Below are 19,913 nucleotides of genomic sequence, written 5' to 3'. Positions count from 1 at the left end.
CATGATATATAAACATTTATCATAAACATAAAGATATAAATAATAACCACTTTATTATTGCCTCTAGGGCATATCTCCTTCAGCAAACATCCTCAACGATTCCAAGGCGGCAGGGGAAATATCCAGAAATTAATTAGGGGTTCAAAATAAATCCATCAAAGGAAACTTTTATTGTTCATAGAGGATGACATGTGGGACCGACCCGCCAACAACGTCCTCATCGTTTCGGAGGGGCAGGAGATCAAAAGAAAAAGGCAAATAACCAGAAATTAGGGGTAAAAAATAACTCCAAGAAAGAAACTTTTATTGTTCGTAGAGGATGACATGCGGGACCCATGAGCCAACGAGCTTACTCAACGTTTCAAAGGCGGCATGAGATCGAAAGAAAAAGGCAAGTGACAAAATATCGGGAGCCAAAGATAATCCAAGAAAAGGAACTTTATTGTACGTAGAGGATGACATGCGGGTCCCATTTAGCGACAGCGGTCTCAACGTTTCAAATGCGGCTTGAGATCAAAAGAAAAAGAAAGTTGATTGTACATAGAGGATGACATGCGGGTCCCATGAGTCGACGAGCTTACCCAACGTTTCCAAGGCGGAAGGGGATCAAAAGAAAAAGGAAATAGCCAAAAATCGAGGGTGAAAAAAAAAAATTAAAGAAAATAAACTTTTATAGCACATAGAGGATGACATGCGGGTCCCATGAGCCAGCAGGTTCCTCAACGTTTCAAACGTGGCATGAGATCGAAAGAAAAAGGCAAGTGACCAAATATGAGGAGCCAAAAATAATTCAAGAAAAGAAAGTTTTATAGTACATAGAGGATGACATGCGGGTCCCTTGAGCCAGCAGCTTACTCGACGTTTCAAAGGGGCAGGGGATCAAAAGAAAAAGGCAAGCCAAAAATCAGCGGGTGAAAAAAAATCCAACAAAGGAAACTTTTATAGCACATAGAGGATGACATGCGGGTCCCATGAGCCAGCAGGGTTCCTCAACGTTTCAAACGTGGCATGAGATCGAAAGAAAAAGGCAAGTGACCAAATATGAGGAGGCAAAAATAATTCAAGAAAAGAAAGTTTTATAGTACATAGAGGATGACATGCGGGTCCCATTTAGCAGCAGCGGTATCACCGTTTGAGAGGCGGCAGGGGATCAAAAGAAAAAAGAAATTGCCAAAAATCAGAGGGTGAAAAAAACCAAGAAAATGAACTTTTATAGTACATAGAGGATGACATGCGGGGCCCATGAGCCAGCAGGTTCCTCAACGTTTCAAACGTGGCATGAGATCGAAAGAAAAAGGCAAGTGAAAAAATATCAGGAGCCAAAAATAATTCAAGAAAAGAAAGTTTTATAGTACATAGAGGATGACATGCGGGTCCCATTTAGCAGACAGCGGTATCACCGTTTGAGAGGCGGCAGGGGATCGAAAGAAAAGGCAAGTGAAAAAATATGAGGAGCCAAAAATAATTCAAGAAAAGAAAGTTTTATAGTACATAGAGGAAGACATGCGGGTCCCATTTAGCAAGCAGCGGTATCACCGTTTGAGAGGCGGCAGGGGATCGAAAGAAAAAGGTAAGTGACCAAATATGAGGTGCCAAAAATAATTCAAGAAAAGAAAGTTTTATAGTACATAGAGGATGACATGCGGGTCCCATTTAGCAGACAGCGGTATCACCGTTTGAGAGGCGGCGGGGATCGAAAGAAAAAGGCAAGTGACCAAATTTGAGGTGCCAAAAAAAACTCCAAGAAAAGAAAGTTTTATAGTACATAGAGGATGACATGCGGGTCCCATTTAGCAGCAGCGGTATCACCGTTTGAGAGGCGGCAGGGGATCGAAAGAAAAAGGTAAGTGACCAAATATGAGGTGCCAAAAATAATTCAAGAAAAGAAAGTTTTATAGTACATAGAGGATGACATGCGGGTCCTAGTTAGCAGCAGCGGTATCACCGTTTGAGAGGCGGCAGGGGATCGAAAGAAAAAGGCAAGTGACCAAATTTGAGGTGCCAAAAAAAACTCCAAGAAAAGAAAGTTGATTGCACATAGAGGATGACATGCGGGTCCCATTTAGCAGACAGCGGTCTCAACGTTTCCAAGGCGGCAAGGGATCAAAAGAAAAAGGAAGTAGCCGGAAATCGGGGGTCAAAAAAAATCCAAGAATAGAAAGAATTTTGGTTCATAGAGGATGACATGCGGGACCCATGATCCTGCATCGTAAACGGCTCGATCGGAGAACGTTGAACGAGATGGCGCGATCGAGAAAAAAACAATGCCGGAGAGGCTGCCATCCGGGCCCTACATCCCTCGGCGGTGCGGATTTGCGTTGACTCGGCCGGCGAACCCGAGATTTCGAGATGCACCACGTCCCGGGCCACCATACGCGACGTTTTGGCCGCTTTCGTCGGGCTAGGTGGCCTCAAAAACGAGAAAAAAAAGTTTTGACATGCACCACGGAGGGACCAAAAATCGTCGGCCATGGTACACCAGCAACCACGGCGCGACTTCAACTTCGTCGGCCATGGCAACTTTTCTTGTAGTGGCGGAGCCGGCAGGGGTCAGCAGCATGGCACTGAGGTCGCAGCTGGCGGATCCCGCGCCCCGCAAACGTATGAGGAGTATAGAGACATGCCCTGCCTGGCCCACCTGGATCCGGTTACAGGGAAGTCCACTCATACCAACCGCAACTGCAAGTGGGTCAACGACCTAAAGAACGACCCAGAGGAAGGATACAAGCGAGCCCGGAAGCACCGCCCACGCGGCAAAGGAGGCAAGGGCAAGAACAAGGACAAAGAGGAAGACAGTTCCGAGGCAATGGATGAGGATGATAACTCGCCGGATCCCAAGGCAGGGTCCGCAGGTAAATCCAACCCATTCGAGAAAAAGAGCGTGGGGGCTTACCACACTTTCCTCGGAACCCCAACGGTCCGCGCTACAAAGTCAGCTACCCGGATCCTGAACGCCACAGTTCCGGCTGTGCCGCAGTATGTCAGGTGGTCGGAAGTTCCGTGCACATTTGACAGGGAGGATCATCCCGCCATTGTGCCAAAAGAATACTACGCCTTGGTTGTAAGTCCCCGCATAGACGGGTATGACTTCTCCAAGTGCCTCATGGATGGTGGAGCCAGCATGAACATCATGTACCTGGAGACTCTAGAGAGGATGAACCTCACCAGGGAACAGCTCAAACACAGCAACACTGAGTTTCATGGCGTGGTTCCGGGTAAGAAGGCGAACTCCCTCGGCAGCATCACACTTCCCGTGGCCTTCGGCGATGTTCACAATTTCCGCGAAGAGAAGATCACGTTTGAAGTTGTGCCCTTCAAGAGCTCCTACCACGTCATCTTCGGCAAGCCCACCTACCACAAGTTCCACGCAAGAGCGTGCTACATTGTCACATCCCAAAATTTTCCAAATTTTGGAATGTGAAATAAAAATAAAATCTAAGCTTGTTTGTTTGTCATGGTTGAAAAATTGACAAGGAACTAAAACTTTCTAAAAAGTTTTCAAAAATGAAGTTTTCAAAAACATGCATTGCATTCATAAGCATCATGGCATCTTTGCATTCCCTAGGAATTTTTGAGCGAAATTCAAGTTTATAAAGAAACCTTAAACCCGAAGAAATGCAAATTAAGCCATATAGATCTATGTGCCAAATTTTATTTTATCAAAAAGTTTTTAAACTCAAGTGGTTCCAAAATATTCTTCATTGAATAAGGAATCCGCTGATATTTTATTTGTATTCTTTTGACTTAATTTGAGTAACTTTTAATCAAGGTTGGTTTTCAAATTAATTTCAAATACTAAATTAGAAAACGAAGCAGAAAAGAAAAGAAGTAAAGGAAAAAAAACGAAACAAGAAGGCGAGCGTGACATTGGCCAGGCAAACTCTAAACGAGCTAGCGTAGCCAGACCTCACGCGCAAGCTCGAGAAAGCAAATCGACGCAGCGATCTGGTCAACAGCTGCGTCCGTGTATATTTTCTTTCCTTTGTTGAAGAGTGGGCCCCCTGCCACGTAGGATCATCTTCAAGCTCCAGGACACGAACGGACGAGTCGCATGCTGCGTTTTTCAGTTTCTTCGTGTTTACTCTCCAATTGATTCCGGGCGTTTTAAGCCACCATTTAACGAGCCGTTTGTTCCTACTTAAGCTCCACGCCCTCCTCTTCATTTTTTCCCCAAACGGCACATCCTGAGAGCCCCCAGGCTGCTCGAATTCGAGATCGGAGCTCCACAGCACTGCCGCACTAGTTCGTCGAATTCGGTGAGCACGGTCCACCTTTTGATCTCTAGCTTTTTCCAAACATCCTATTTCTTCCTTGCGCATCTCTCAAAACTTGTTTCGTAAATTTTGGTGCACCAGAGCAACATCTCCATTTTCATCTGTGAGTTTGTCCACCGGTAGGATTTTTCCGACGAGTGTTTCCGGACGGAGAAGTGTGCCTAGATGTCCCGTAGGCCTACTGCTACAGCAGTGAACTTCGGAAGCCCCTTCGTCAACATTCTGATCAACTACCTTACCAGCAGCGTCGTATCGTCGACTGCGTGTGCCAAGATCGGTATCGTCTCTTTTAATCTCGTGTTGCTTCATACACCTAGCACTAAATAAAATAGGAGAGCACCCAGAGCTACGGTAGGAATTAGATAGAACATCCCTTCCAATTCACCTGGATAAGAATTGCTTCAATCGATACATACAACGTCACCTATGCTTCCAGCTTCTTTCCCAATTCAGATTTTACGTGGGTTAGACAGCTTAGTCTGAACCTATAGATAGTTTCAGTAAAATTCGTTTTCGGTTAGTTTGTACGTGTAACTTCAAAAGTGTATATCTTATGCTCTGTTTATCCGAATTATGCAAATTAGATACCGTTGGAATCCCTATAAAATATAGAATCCAGTGAAACTATAATATTACACTTTTCCATCATGTTTATACACAATTTTTGCAGAAAACTCAAATAGAGTAATTTGGCTATACAAATAGTTCTACGAATTAATATTGAGTAATTCCCTGCTATCAGCAGAGAATTTAACCCTCTGTACAGTAGCATTAGAACAAGATAAACGTGGCCTATATAAATTCTTTGTAGTATTTCGTTTAACGTTAAAGAACTTTTCTAGAACTAGAAAATGTTTTCAATGATTTAAACAACACTAAAAAAAATAAAAATTCCATGGCATCATGCATATAGTTAACAACCAGAGGCCATATTAAGTGTGTTTTTCATGTCTAATCTACATATTGCATCCATATTTTTACTTGCGGTTGTATATGTGTTGCTATGTGTTTATGGAGTGAAAATATTTGTTTGTAGATTGTGGTTGTGTTGATTGCAACAAGTGTTTCTGCGAAGAGTGTACCAACTCATCTCACCAAAGGCAAGTGACACACACCAAAAGTCCCAGTTTTTAACTCTTGCACTGTAGTGTTTTTTTTATAGTAGACATGTCTAGGGTTTATGTTTTGCTTGCTATTAAATCCTAGTAGTTTAGCTACACCACTCCTAGACTCCCTTAGTCGCCATTAAATTTAGTTGTTACCTGCTATGCCATGGAAAATGTTTTGATAGAGGTTAAGGAAAAACAACTAAGTTTAATGAATTACCTGGGTGAATGGTGGAGTTATGGAGAGGGTGGCTGTATCAGGGGGCAAGACCCTGGTGCTAGTGCACACTTGCGGAAAGTCACCCAGTGCTTAAAGAGATTGTAGACAAACCTTGCTCATTAGCTTCACGTACAACCACATGCTACTATGGCTCGGCTTGACAAAGTATGTTGTATGAACCCGGATCCTAGGGGCCAGGTGGTGGTAGAGGGATACCGTAGGTGGAACGGGGCCCTTAGGGAATGGTTCGGGTGATTACACACGAAGGTCTCGGCCACGGTCTACACCTGTCCTTAAGCAAAATGTGCAACGAGGTAGAAGGATTGACCTCGGCCATGTGGGTAAAGGTGTACAACCTCTCGAGAGTGTAAAATCTAAGTACTTAGCCGTGTCCCCGGTTATGGACAACTTGAGCGAACCGACAAGTCCTTGTTCGAAGATCTCCTCATCCCAATTTTCTTAAATAAAAACCGGTGGGTGAACAAGGGTAGGAAGGTACATTGGGGCTTTACCAATGGTACCGTTAATTGTTACATTGGGGATTTACCAATGTAAATTAGATCGAAAGAAAATGTTTTGATAAATGATAGGGAAAAATTGGCTTTATGCAAAATGAACCTGAGCTCTACCAGCCAGATGTGCACGTAGGTATAGGATGCCTTTTGAGTCCACAAAAGTGTCCTTGCCAATACAATTCAAATGTATTGACCATTCGTGGCTGCAACGTATCATGTTGCAGGTTTTTTTTTTCAGACGATGAGTAAGGAAACGTTAGGGGTTACGAGTCTATCCTCAACATGCTCGCCTGTGGCACATGAAGACGAAGGACTCCATGCTGTCTATGTTTTATTCGTTGTAAAACTCTGATGATATGCTAGCCTTGTGCTATGCAATTTGTAATCCTTTATGTAAATTCTGGATCATACGATGTAATAAAGACCTTTGTTTCTTGGTATTACATCTTGTACTGTGTGTGCTAGCGATTGATCCAGGGACTAGCACAGATACGCACAGAGATCGGCACCTTAAATAGGTGAGGTCGCTACAGATGGTATCAGAGCATTGTGTTGACCATAGGTTCGTGACCCTAGGTTTGGATTAGAACATAGGAAGACCCTAGGATGAAATATCTATCTAATCCTACTTCTGTTAAAAAGACGGTTGATTTGTGAACTTCTAGTATTCTCATCTACTCCATCTTCAAAAATGTTTTCCTCTTACCTTAGATGACCTACCTTATGAAACCATCAAGGAAGTAGAGATGATGACCTTGTGCCTGAAGTGAGGGACTGCTACTTCATGTGACATTCTTCGACTTTGCTAGAAGGGTTACATGGGAGACCAATGAAGGACTTCAATAAAGACTTCAATGTAGACTTCACAACACACGAAGATACACTGATGGAGTAGAATAGAAACTTGAACATCCAAAATAGAAATAGACCAGACCACCATTCTTCTCTTTTATTGAACCGGCGATATCCTAATAAAGTATTGATCTTACCAAATTGTGGTATGACCATACTAGTTTTTTTGTGTTTGATTAGTTTTCTTGATGGTTGTTAGATGTTTGTTGTTTGATGAATTGTCTTGATCTATGTTTGGGTAGGAAAACTTCTTTAGAATCTTTCTATCTATTCTCATCTATACCCAACCTAGAAAATGTTTTCTTGGCAAATCTCCATGAAGACATCATTAGTGAAACAAACCATGATGGTTCCCATCAAGATGATGAAGCATAGGATGTGAGATACGCAAAACCCTAGTTAAGGATCGATAGAAATGTTTTCAAAATAGTTCAAAAATGGGGATTGAAACATTGATTCAATTCTCCATGGAATATTTTTATCAAACTTGTGAGGTTGACCAAGTGTTAGGATACGAGATTCAATAAATCAAATGCGAAGTAATGATCTGGGTGCAGAATGGATTGATCACCATTTCTACTACTCTTATTATTCGCTTTCGTAATGTTGACTTTGTGAATCTAGAGAGACATACCTACAAGTGAGACGTCGCTGATAAACCTGAACCTTAGGATGGATAAATATTATACCTTTATAGTAGGCAAGTGCTGCCAAGCATAGGACTACAACGAGATCGAAGATCCAATCACTAGTTTAGAGTGGTGGAAGGAATGTCAAAGACACCAAGAAGGAAAAGATGAAGGATGTCATGAAGTTTTCACATCTTGGCCTCCTGATTGACCCAAAGAGTGACCCCTTATTGTCCTAATTATATCAACCACCATCCTATATGGATTAGAATCCCAAATGTGAGGAAAAGCCTACTCAAGTTACCTTGAAGTTATATGTCGTTCACTAGATGTGAATAAACAGCCACCTACTGGATATGAAGTCGGAAGCCATAGATGTTTAAAAAGATGACCGAGTGTCAAGTCATATCCTCGGATGTGCCAAGTGATACCCAAGATGAACTTAGCCCAAATCCAAGACCTAAGATTACCTACAAAAGTTTCTTTTAAGGGTGGTAGCCCACCTAACCTATTTCCTTTCTAGCCTCTTCAAATCTCGGGGACGAGATTTCTTTTAAGGGTGGTAGTTTGTCACATCCCAAAATTTTCCAAATTTTGGAATGTGAAATAAAAATAAAATCTAAGCTTGTTTGTTTGTCATGGTTGAAAAATTGACAAGGAACTAAAACTTTCTAAAAAGTTTTCAAAAATGAAGTTTTCAAAAACATGCATTGCATTCATAAGCATCATGGCATCTTTGCATTCCCTAGGAATTTTTGAGCGAAATTCAAGTTTATAAAGAAACCTTAAACCCGAAGAAATGCAAATTAAGCCATATAGATCTATGTGCCAAATTTTATTTTATCAAAAAGTTTTTAAACTCAAGTGGTTCCAAAATATTCTTCATTGAATAAGGAATCCGCTGATATTTTATTTGTATTCTTTTGACTTAATTTGAGTAACTTTTAATCAAGGTTGGTTTTCAAATTAATTTCAAATACTAAATTAGAAAACGAAGCAGAAAAGAAAAGAAGTAAAGGAAAAAAAAAACGAAACAAGAAGGCGAGCGTGACATTGGCCAGGCAAACTCTAAACGAGCTAGCGTAGCCAGACCTCACGCGCAAGCTCGAGAAAGCAAATCGACGCAGCGATCTGGTCAACAGCTGCGTCCGTGTATATTTTCTTTCCTTTGTTGAAGAGTGGGCCCCCTGCCACGTAGGATCATCTTCAAGCTCCAGGACACGAACGGACGAGTCGCATGCTGCGTTTTTCAGTTTCTTCGTGTTTACTCTCCAATTGATTCCGGGCGTTTTAAGCCACCATTTAACGAGCCGTTTGTTCCTACTTAAGCTCCACGCCCTCCTCTTCATTTTTTCCCCAAACGGCACATCCTGAGAGCCCCCAGGCTGCTCGAATTCGAGATCGGAGCTCCACAGCACTGCCGCACTAGTTCGTCGAATTCGGTGAGCACGGTCCACCTTTTGATCTCTAGCTTTTTCCAAACATCCTATTTCTTCCTTGCGCATCTCTCAAAACTTGTTTCGTAAATTTTGGTGCACCAGAGCAACATCTCCATTTTCATCTGTGAGTTTGTCCACCGGTAGGATTTTTCCGACGAGTGTTTCCGGACGGAGAAGTGTGCCTAGATGTCCCGTAGGCCTACTGCTACAGCAGTGAACTTCGGAAGCCCCTTCGTCAACATTCTGATCAACTACCTTACCAGCAGCGTCGTATCGTCGACTGCGTGTGCCAAGATCGGTATCGTCTCTTTTAATCTCGTGTTGCTTCATACACCTAGCACTAAATAAAATAGGAGAGCACCCAGAGCTACGGTAGGAATTAGATAGAACATCCCTTCCAATTCACCTGGATAAGAATTGCTTCAATCGATACATACAACGTCACCTATGCTTCCAGCTTCTTTCCCAATTCAGATTTTACGTGGGTTAGACAGCTTAGTCTGAACCTATAGATAGTTTCAGTAAAATTCGTTTTCGGTTAGTTTGTACGTGTAACTTCAAAAGTGTATATCTTATGCTCTGTTTATCCGAATTATGCAAATTAGATACCGTTGGAATCCCTATAAAATATAGAATCCAGTGAAACTATAATATTACACTTTTCCATCATGTTTATACACAATTTTTGCAGAAAACTCAAATAGAGTAATTTGGCTATACAAATAGTTCTACGAATTAATATTGAGTAATTCCCGCTATCAGCAGAGAATTTAACCCTCTGTACAGTAGCATTAGAACAAGATAAACGTGGCCTATATAAATTCTTTGTAGTATTTCGTTTAACGTTAAAGAACTTTTCTAGAACTAGAAAATGTTTTCAATGATTTAAACAACACAAAAAAAAATAAAAAATTCCATGGCATCATGCATATAGTTAACAACCAGAGGCCATATTAAGTGTGTTTTTCATGTCTAATCTACATATTGCATCCATATTTTTACTTGCGGTTGTATATGTGTTGCTATGTGTTTATGGAGTGAAAATATTTGTTTGTAGATTGTGGTTGTGTTGATTGCAACAAGTGTTTCTGCGAAGAGTGTACCAACTCATCTCACCAAAGGCAAGTGACACACACCAAAAGTCCCAGTTTTTAACTCTTGCACTGTAGTGTTTTTTTTTATAGTAGACATGTCTAGGGTTTATGTTTTGCTTGCTATTAAATCCTAGTAGTTTAGCTACACCACTCCTAGACTCCCTTAGTCGCCATTAAATTTAGTTGTTACCTGCTATGCCATGGAAAATGTTTTGATAGAGGTTAAGGAAAAACAACTAAGTTTAATGAATTACCCGGGTGAATGGTGGAGTTATGGAGAGGGTGGCTCGTATCGGGGGCAAGACCCTGGTGCTAGTGCACACTTGCGGAAAGTCACCCAGGCTTAAAGAGATTGTAGACAAACCTTGCTCATTAGCTTCACGTACAACCACATGCTACTATGGCTCGGCTTGACAAAGTATGTTGTATGAACCCGGATCCTAGGGGCCAGGTGGTGGTAGAGGGATACTGTAGGTGGAACGGGGCCCTTAGGGAATGGTTCGGGTGATTACACACAGAAGGTCTCGGCCACGGTCTACACCTGTCCTTAAGCAAAATGTGCAACGAGGTAGAAGGATTGACCTGGCCATGTGGGTAAAGGTGTACAACCTCTCGAGAGTGTAAAATCTAAGTACTTAGCCGTGTCCCCGGTTATGGACAACTTGAGCGAACTGACAAGTCCTTGTTCGAAGATCTCCTCATCCCAATTTTCTTAAATAAAAACTGGTGGGTGAACAAGGGTAGGAAGGTACATTGGGGCTTTACCAATGGTACTGTTAATTGTTACATTGGGGATTTACCAATGTAAATTAGATCGAAAGAAAATGTTTTGATAAATGATAGGGAAAAATTGGCTTTATGCAAAATGAACCTGAGCTCTACCAGCCAGATGTGCACGTAGGTATAGGATGCCTTTTGAGTCCACAAAAGTGTCCTTGCCAATACAATTCAAATGTATTGACCATTCGTGGCTGCAACGTATCATGTTGCAGGATTTTCAGACGATGAGTAAGGAAACGTTAGGGGTTACGAGTCTATCCTCAACATGCTCGCCTGTGGCACATGAAGACGAAGGACTCCATGCTGTCTATGTTTTATTCGTTGTAAAACTCTGATGATATGCTAGCCTTGTGCTATGCAATTTGTAATCCTTTATGTAAATTCTGGATCATACGATGTAATAAAGACCTTTGTTTCTTGGTATTACATCTTGTACTGTGTGTGCTAGCGATTGATCCAGGGACTAGCACAGATACGCACAGAGATCGGCACCTTAAATAGGTGAGGTCGCTACATACATCTACAACAAGCTCAAGATTCCGGGTCCTAACGGTATGATCACCGTATCCGGAGACTACAAAAAGGCTCATGAGTGCGAGTTGGGCGAAGCCGCCTTCGCATAGTCTGTGATATCTGGAGAAGAGCTGAAAGGCTACATAGCCGCGGTGGATCCGACTGAGATGCAGACCACCAAGAAGCAGATCTCCGAACAGAAAAACTCCTTCAGGGCCGCGATAGAGACCAAGAAAGTCAACTTCAAGGAAGATGACGCTACCAAACAAGTCTCGATCGGAGCCAACATGGACCCCAAATAGGAAGACGCGCTCGTCGAGTTCCTCCGCGCTAACATGGATATCTTCGCATGGTAACCTTCTGACATGTCCGGAGTACCAAGGGAACTCGCCGAGCACTACCTCAATATAAACCCGGGGGCTAAACCGGTGAAGCAAGCTATGCGACGCTTTGGAGATAAGAAGCGTCGCGCCATAGGAATGGAATTAGCAAAGTTACTAGAGGCAGGTTTTGTAATAGAAGTAATCCATACTGATTGGGTCGCAAATCCCGTCCTTGTACCCAAAAAGAACACTGAAATACTAAGAAATTGTAGGATAACGTTGCATAGAAAACAAAAAATTTCCTACCGCGAACACGCAATCCAAGCCAAGATGCAATCTAGAAGATGGTAGCAACGAGGGGTATCGAGTCTCACCCTTGAAGAGATTCCAAAGCCTACAAGATGAGGCTCTTGTTGCTGCGGTAGACGTTCACTTGCCGCTTGCAAAAGCGCGTAGAAGATCTTGATCACGATCGCTTCGGCGCCACGAACGGGCAGCACCTCCGTACTCGGTCACACGTTCGGTTGTTGATGAAGACGACGTCCACCTCCCCGTTCCGGCCGGGCAGCGGAAGTAGTAGCTCCTCTTGAATTCGACAGCACGACGGCGTGGTGTCGGTGGTGGTGAAGAAATCCGGCGGAGCTTCGCTTAAGCGTGCGGGATGTGGTGGAGGAGAGAGACCGCTAGGGTTTGGGGAGAGAGGGGGATTGGGCGCCGACCCTCTAAGGGGTGCGGCCAAGGCCGAGACTTGAAGTGGTCAGCCCCTCTCCTATGCCCCTCATTATATAGGTGGAAGCACCAAGAGTTCTAGTCCAAGTCTTCGAATAAGACCCCAACACTAAAACCTCCCATATGTGGGAAACCTACTCAAGGAGGGAGTCCTACCCAAGGTGGGACTCCCACCTTTCCTTGAGGTGGGTTGGCCGGCCACCCTAGGGGAGTCCATCTTGGACTCCTCCCCTTTAGGGTTGGCTGGTCATGCAAGGTGGAGTCCCTCCGGGACTCTACTTTCCATGGTGATTTCTTCCGAATTTTCTAGAACCTTCTAGAACCTGCCATAAATGCACCGAATCATTTCCAAACTTGGAATATGACTTCCTATATATGAATCTTATTCTCCGACCATTCCGGAACTCCTCGTGATGTCCGGGATCTCATCCGAGACTCCGAACAAATATTCGAACTCCATTCCATATTCAAGTTCTACCATTTCAACATCCAACTTTAAGTGTGTCACCCTACGGTTCGTGAACTATGCGGACATGGTTGAGTACTCACTCCGACCAATAACCAATAGCGGGATCCGGAGATCCATAATGGCTCCCACATATTCAACGATGACTTTAGTGATCGAATGAACCATTCACATACGATACCAATTCCCTTTGTCACGCGATATTTTACTTGTCCGAGGTTTGATCTTCGGTATCACTCTATACCTTGTTCAACCTCGTCTCTCGACAAGTACTCTTTACTCATACCGTGGTATGTGGTCTCTTATGAACTTATTCATATGCTTGCAAGACATTAGACGACATTCCACCGAGAGGGCCCGGAGTATATCTATCCGTCACCGGGATGGACAAATCCCACTCGTTGATCCATATGCCTCAACTCATACTTTCCGGATACTTAATTCCACCTTTATAACCACCCATTTACGCAGGTGGCGTTTGGTGTAATCAAAGTACCTTTCCGGTATAAGTGATTTACATGATCTCATGGTCATAAGGACTAGGTAACTATGTATCGAAAGCTTATAGCAAATAACTTAATGACGAGATCTTATGCTACGCTTAATTGGGTGTGTCCATTACATCATTCATACAATGATATAACCTTGTTATTAATAACATCCAATGTTCATGATTATGAAACTAATCATCCATTAATCAACAAGCTAGTTAAGAGGCATACTAGGGACTCTTTGTTGTTTACATATCACACATGTACCAATGTTTCGGTTAATACAATTATAGCATGGTATATAAACATTTATCATAAACATAAAGATATATAATAACCATTTTTATTATTGCCTCTTGGGCATATCTCCAACAGTCTCCCACTTGCACTAGAGTCAATAATCTAGTTTTACATTTGTAAAGATATAACACCTTGGCCTTCTGGTGCTTTATCATGTATTGCTTACGGGAGAGGTTTTAGTCAACGGATCTGACACGCTCCGAAACGTATGTATTTTGTAATTCATTTGCGTCTCAACGCATCACTCATTTCCAAATGAGTCAGCATTAAATATGTTTGGTCTTTTAGTGGAACCTTAATTACGTGGTCTGAAATATGTCACTAATATTGTCACACACAATATAGCTTCAAAGTTCTGACTCTGTCGGAACTACACCAAGTTCTCAAAGAACCTCTTGACTTAACATCCTCTGTCATTGTCAAAACAATGACATACTCTGCCTTCTTTTGTAGAATCCGTCACAATATTTAGAACTCTTCTAAATCTAGCATAGACAACTACTATCTCATTGTGCTAGCTTTTAAATAACACTTAGCCTAATTTGAGATTTGAATTTTATTTTTATATGCGATCAAACTAATATCGGTGCAACACTTTACAGCGATTTGTTTGTCATTACCCCATACAAAACTATATATATATATCCTTAGTTCTTCTAAAGTACTCAAGGATATTCTTACTGTCGTCCAATGATCAACATATGAATCATTCTGGTATATGCTCATAACACTTTATAGCACAGGACATCTGATTGTGTTGTCATTACCCCATACAAAACTATATATATATATCCTTAGTTCTTCTAAAGTACTCAAGGATATTCTTACTGTCGTCCAATGATCAACATATGAATCATTCTGGTATATGCTCATAACACTTTATAGCACAGGACATCTGATTGTGTACATATTATTCGTGATCTATAATCACTCATGTGTTTTTACTCATTGAGTGTCAGATACACTCAAGTCTTGTTAAACCTTCACATGACAAGAATATTTTCTTAATACTTCTATATTGAACTATTTCAATATCTATTCTATGTACTTTGACTTAAACTTATTATGTGTTTCAATCTATCTTTATAGATGTTGACACAAAATTTGTTTCAGTCCATATCCTTTCATTAAAGTTAATTCTCAATGAAACCTTTTAATCAAGTATATAATTACATTATTTATAACCAACTATATGTCATCTACATAAAGTATTATAAATATGTCTCAGCGCTCCCACTTAATTTCTTGCAAATGCAAACCTCTTCATCGTCTCTGATGAAATCAAAACTCTTTGACTATTTCATCTGGTGAAGATTCCAACTCCGTGATACTCACTTCATCCAATTGAAGTTTGTATACCTATCTAGTATTCCACGGACCAGCAAAACTCTTGGTTGTATCTTGTATACACCTTTAATACATACTTCTGATAAGTAATGTATTTTGCCATCCTTCTAGCATATCTCATAAAAGAAATATGTAGTGATTACTAGAATAATCCACATAGACTATAAGCATTGCTACGGAAGATCTAATCTTATCGTAGTCAACTCTTTGAACTTTGTCGTAAACAATTTTTCAACAAGTCGAGCTTCTTCAAAGATATTTCATCCAAGTCTATAGATCCATTTACTTTCAAAAAGTATTCATCTATTATGGATTTCATGGTGCATGGCCATTTTAACGGAGTCAGGGCCCATCATAACTTCTTTGCTTGTAGTTGGTTTATCATTGTTCAAAATCAATCCTTTGTCCACAAATCATTTATTTGATCACAAAGTAAACCATACCTACAAGGTTCAATATGTACTTCGATCTCCATGGCTAGAACACTTTGTAGTCATAGGAGCCATGATCGTCGTGGCCGCTTCCGGAACCAATTCCGATGCTTGCGCTACTCCGATCATTATGCTCGAGTTCATAAACCTTATCAAGTTCTATTGTCCTCCCACTCAAAAACTTCGCTAGAAACAATTTCTTGGAAATAAGAAACATTGACAAACACTTTTGTCTTTGTCTCCATTGTGGGAAGAATTCCCAATCAATTCTCTGGGATAACCAACAAAGCCATTCATCCGATTTTGGTTGTAAACTTATTTACTTATGCTATGCATACCAAAATTTAAGAAAAGACTATTAGGGTTTATACCCATGTCATAACTCGTATGATGTCATTTCAACGGATCATGATGATGCTCTATTCGATGTAAAGCGGTAGTCTCTAAAGCATAATTCACAAAAATATAATGGCATTAATATTTTATCTCATCATTGACCCAACTAGGTTTGGATACATCTCTCGGATACTTCATCATCACTATGATACTCCAAGAAATGTGAGTTGTAGAACAATTTCATAACTCTCTTAGATGTTCGCTAAAACTAGTAATTCAAATATTTCCACTATGATCCAATCATAGATATTTGACTTTTCTATTACGATGATTTCTACTTCATGCTGAAATTTATTTGAATCCATTCAAATGTTTCAAACTTCTTCCTTATCGAATATATCCACATATATATACTCAATTCATTGTTTGAAGTTTTCATGAAGTATAAGAATCTCCCGCACACAACTATGTCTAGTGAACCATATACATCATCATGTATTTTTCCACTAAGTTAGTTGCCCGTTCAAAACTTGGCCTATGAACGGTATTTCAGTCATTCCTTTTAGAAGAGATTTGCAAGCGCCAAATGATTCATAAATCAAATGACTCCAATAATCCATTTGCATGGAGTTTCTTCATGCGTTCCTTTCCAACATGACCTAAATGGCGGTTCCACAAATAAGTGGAATTCAAATCATTTGCCTTACGGCTTTTTAGCGTCAGTGTTATGTATGTGTGTTTCACCATTAAAATTTATAATAACTTTATCCATCGTACATGGAGTAATGTAATAATTTGAACAACTCATTGTTTTTATTTGACAAGAGCAAAATAACAATTATTAAGTTCTTTATTATAAATTCTAAGGGCTAGATAGAATGCCAACGATAAACATAACAACACTTTATTATGTTCCAGTCGTGCATTATTACCATATTCCTTATCAGTCACTTAGGCCATTGTATTCTTGTATTGCGTTGTTTTGTATGACACTTCATACCAACCAATATGGTACTAATACCCAAGAATTTCATTGTGTGACCAAACAAGGAATACATTCATAACATGTATATCATTTATATACACACGAGCTAGACTTTCTAGTCTTTTCTTTCTTTCTTTCTGCCAATAATCTTTTTGTAGTTTCTCTTTTTGCTTTCCTCATTATTCAGAAAAATACTTCAACATCAATAACTTCTAGGTTTGTTGGTCAAATACCAATAACCTTGAGGTTCTTACTTTGAAGTTGATCATCATATGACAAGTGTTCCGGATTTCACTATTAGTAACCTTTTAATATGATGAACAATTTCACTCATAATATTATCATATCATGAAGACTTTTCGAGACCATGTCTGTATATGCTAGGCTCGTAAAGTATAACCTTCTGGCTTGCACCCGTTGTATGCACACGTAGAATCTATAACACCCGATCATCACGTGATGCTTCGAAACGACGAGTCTTAGCAACGGTGCATACTAAGGACGATCACTTCATGGATATGCGAATATTGTTAGTGCCCCAATAGTTGGAGGATTGGGACGCCTTGCATCTTCAACCTTCGTACATTCCCATAAAACTTATGAGTTTATGTAGTCTCACCAAATTATATTCTATCATCTTGCAATAAGGTCTTAGATATCATATATATCTCATACCTTGATTATTTCTGAAAACTAAATTTTCAGCTCCTTACTTTTCAAACATATTTGAACTTCAAGTTTTACGGAGACAAGATAACTTTAGGTACTAATTGAAACCATAGCTCTCTGAATCAACAATGTGAGGTTTACTAAAAGTTTGCAATAGGACTTAATCATTTCTTGATTCTTTAACAATACGGTACCAATCCGTAAAGTTTCTTGTCAGATTTTAACAGTATTTCTATCTCAATAACAAGACTAGCGCATAGTATAAAAACGGATGCCAATACTACAAAATTAATTCAAAATACTACTCAGACTATGTTTATGATAATTAGTTCATGTTTTAATCTAATTACTAATGAACTCCCACTTAATACAACATCCCTCATAGTTGTTAAGTGGTACACGATCCAAATCCACTACACCAAAACCGATCATCACGTAAGATGATGTAGCTTCAATGGTGAACATCAACATGTTGATCATATCATCCATATGACTTGCGTTCAACCTTTCGGTTTCCGTTGTCCCGAGGCCATGTCTGTACATGCTAGGCTCGTCAAGCAAACCCAAGTATTCCGCGTGTGCAACATGGCTTACACCCGTTGTATGTGAACGTTGAATCTATCACATCCGATCATCACGAGATGCTTCGAAACGACGAAGCCGTACAACGGTGCATACGAGGGAGAACACTTTATTATCTTGATATTAATGTGAGGGATCATCTTATAATGCTACCGTCGCGATCTAAGCAAAATAAGATGCATAAAGGATTAACATCACATGCAGTTCATATGTGATATGATATGGCCCTTTTGTCTTTGCGCCTTTGATCTTCATCTCCAAAGCACGGACATGATCTCCATCATCGTCGGGCATGATCTCCATCATCGTCGGCGTAGCGTCAAGGTTCATGGCGCCGTCTTCATGGTTGTTCACCTCATGTAGCAACTATTACAACTACTTTGAAATACTACTCAACATGAAATTAAAGACAACCATAAGGCTCTGCCGGTTGCCACAATACAATAATGATCATCTCATACATATTCATCATCACATTATGGCCATATCACATCACCAAACCCTGCAAAAACAAGTTAGACGTCTCTAATTTGGTTTGCATATTTTACGTGGTTTAGGGTTTTCGAGTAAGATCTAATCTACCTACGAACATGAACCACAACGGTGATACTAGTGTTGTCAATAGAAGAGTAAATTGAATCTTCACTATAGTAGGAGATACAGACACCCGCAAAGCCTCTTATGCAATACAAGTTGCATGTCGAACGAGGAACAAGTCTCATGAACGCGGTCATGTAAAGTTAGTCCGAGCCGCTTCATCCTACTATGCCACAAAGATGCAAAGTACTCAAACTAAAGATAACAAGAGCATCAACGCCCACAAAACCATTGTGTTCTACTCGTGCAACCATCTATGCATAGACACGGCTCGATACCACTTGTAGGATAACGTTGCATAGAAAACAAAAATTTCCTACCGCGAACACGCAATCCAAGCCAAGATGCAATCTAGAAGATGGTAGCAACGAGGGGGTATCGAGTCTCACCCTTGAAGAGATTCCAAAGCCTACAAGATGAGGCTCTTGTTGCTGCGGTAGACGTTCACTTGCCGCTTGCAAAAGCGCGTAGAAGATCTTGATCACGATCGCTTCGGCGCCACGAACGGGCAGCACCTCCGTACTCGGTCACACGTTCGGTTGTTGATGAAGACGACGTCCACCTCCCCGTTCCAGCGGGCAGCGGAAGTAGTAGCTCCTCTTGAATTCGACAGCACGACGGCGTGGTGTCGGTGGTGGTGAAGAAATCCGGCGGAGCTTCGCTTAAGCGTGCGGGATGTGGTGGAGGAGAGAGACCGCTAGGGTTTGGGGAGAGAGGGGGATTGGGCGCCGACCCTCTAAGGGGTGCGGCCAAGGCTGACACTTGAAGTGGTCAGCCCCCTCTCCTATGCCCCTCATTATATAGGTGGAAGCACCAAGAGTTCTAGTGCAAGTCTTCGAATAAGACCCCAACACTAAAACCTCCAATATGTGGGAAACCTACTCAAGGAGGGAGTCCTACCCAAGGTGGGACTCCCACCTTTCCTTGAGGTGGGTTGGCCGGCCACCCTAGGGGAGTCCATCTTGGACTCCTCCCCTTTAGGGTTGGCTGGTCATGCAAGGTGGAGTCCCTCCGGGACTCTACTTTCCATGGTGATTTCTTCCGGACTTTTCTAGAACCTTCTAGAACCTGCCATAAATGCACCGAATCATTTCCAAACTTGGAATATTACTTCCTATATATGAATCTTATTCTCCGGACCATTCCGGAACTCCTCGTGATGTCCGGGATCTCATCCGAGACTCCGAACAAATATTTGAACTCCATTCCATATTCAAGTTCTACCATTTCAACAT

The 19,913-nt window shown here is 41.2% G+C and overlaps 2 long non-coding RNA genes across 2 annotated transcripts; both read left to right on the top strand.

Annotated features, from left to right (window-relative positions):
* The first annotated feature begins 3,965 nt into the window (after window positions 1-3,965).
* LOC124698941 lies at window positions 3,966-5,375 on the top strand. Its single transcript, XR_007001181.1, has 3 exons — window positions 3,966-4,256; window positions 4,356-4,551; window positions 5,311-5,375. It is a non-coding gene; the product is annotated as an uncharacterized LOC124698941 (long non-coding RNA).
* A 3,372-nt stretch (window positions 5,376-8,747) lies between these two features.
* On the top strand, window positions 8,748-10,157 carry LOC124698637. Its single transcript, XR_007001032.1, has 3 exons — window positions 8,748-9,038; window positions 9,138-9,333; window positions 10,093-10,157. It is a non-coding gene; the product is annotated as an uncharacterized LOC124698637 (long non-coding RNA).
* The last annotated feature ends 9,756 nt before the right edge of the window (window positions 10,158-19,913 follow it).

Source organism: Lolium rigidum, chromosome 3, assembly GCF_022539505.1.
Source record: "Lolium rigidum isolate FL_2022 chromosome 3, APGP_CSIRO_Lrig_0.1, whole genome shotgun sequence".
Taxonomy (NCBI): domain Eukaryota; kingdom Viridiplantae; phylum Streptophyta; class Magnoliopsida; order Poales; family Poaceae; genus Lolium; species Lolium rigidum.
The sequence above is the reverse complement of the archived record's forward strand: the minus strand, read 5'-3'. Positions and strand labels throughout refer to the sequence as shown.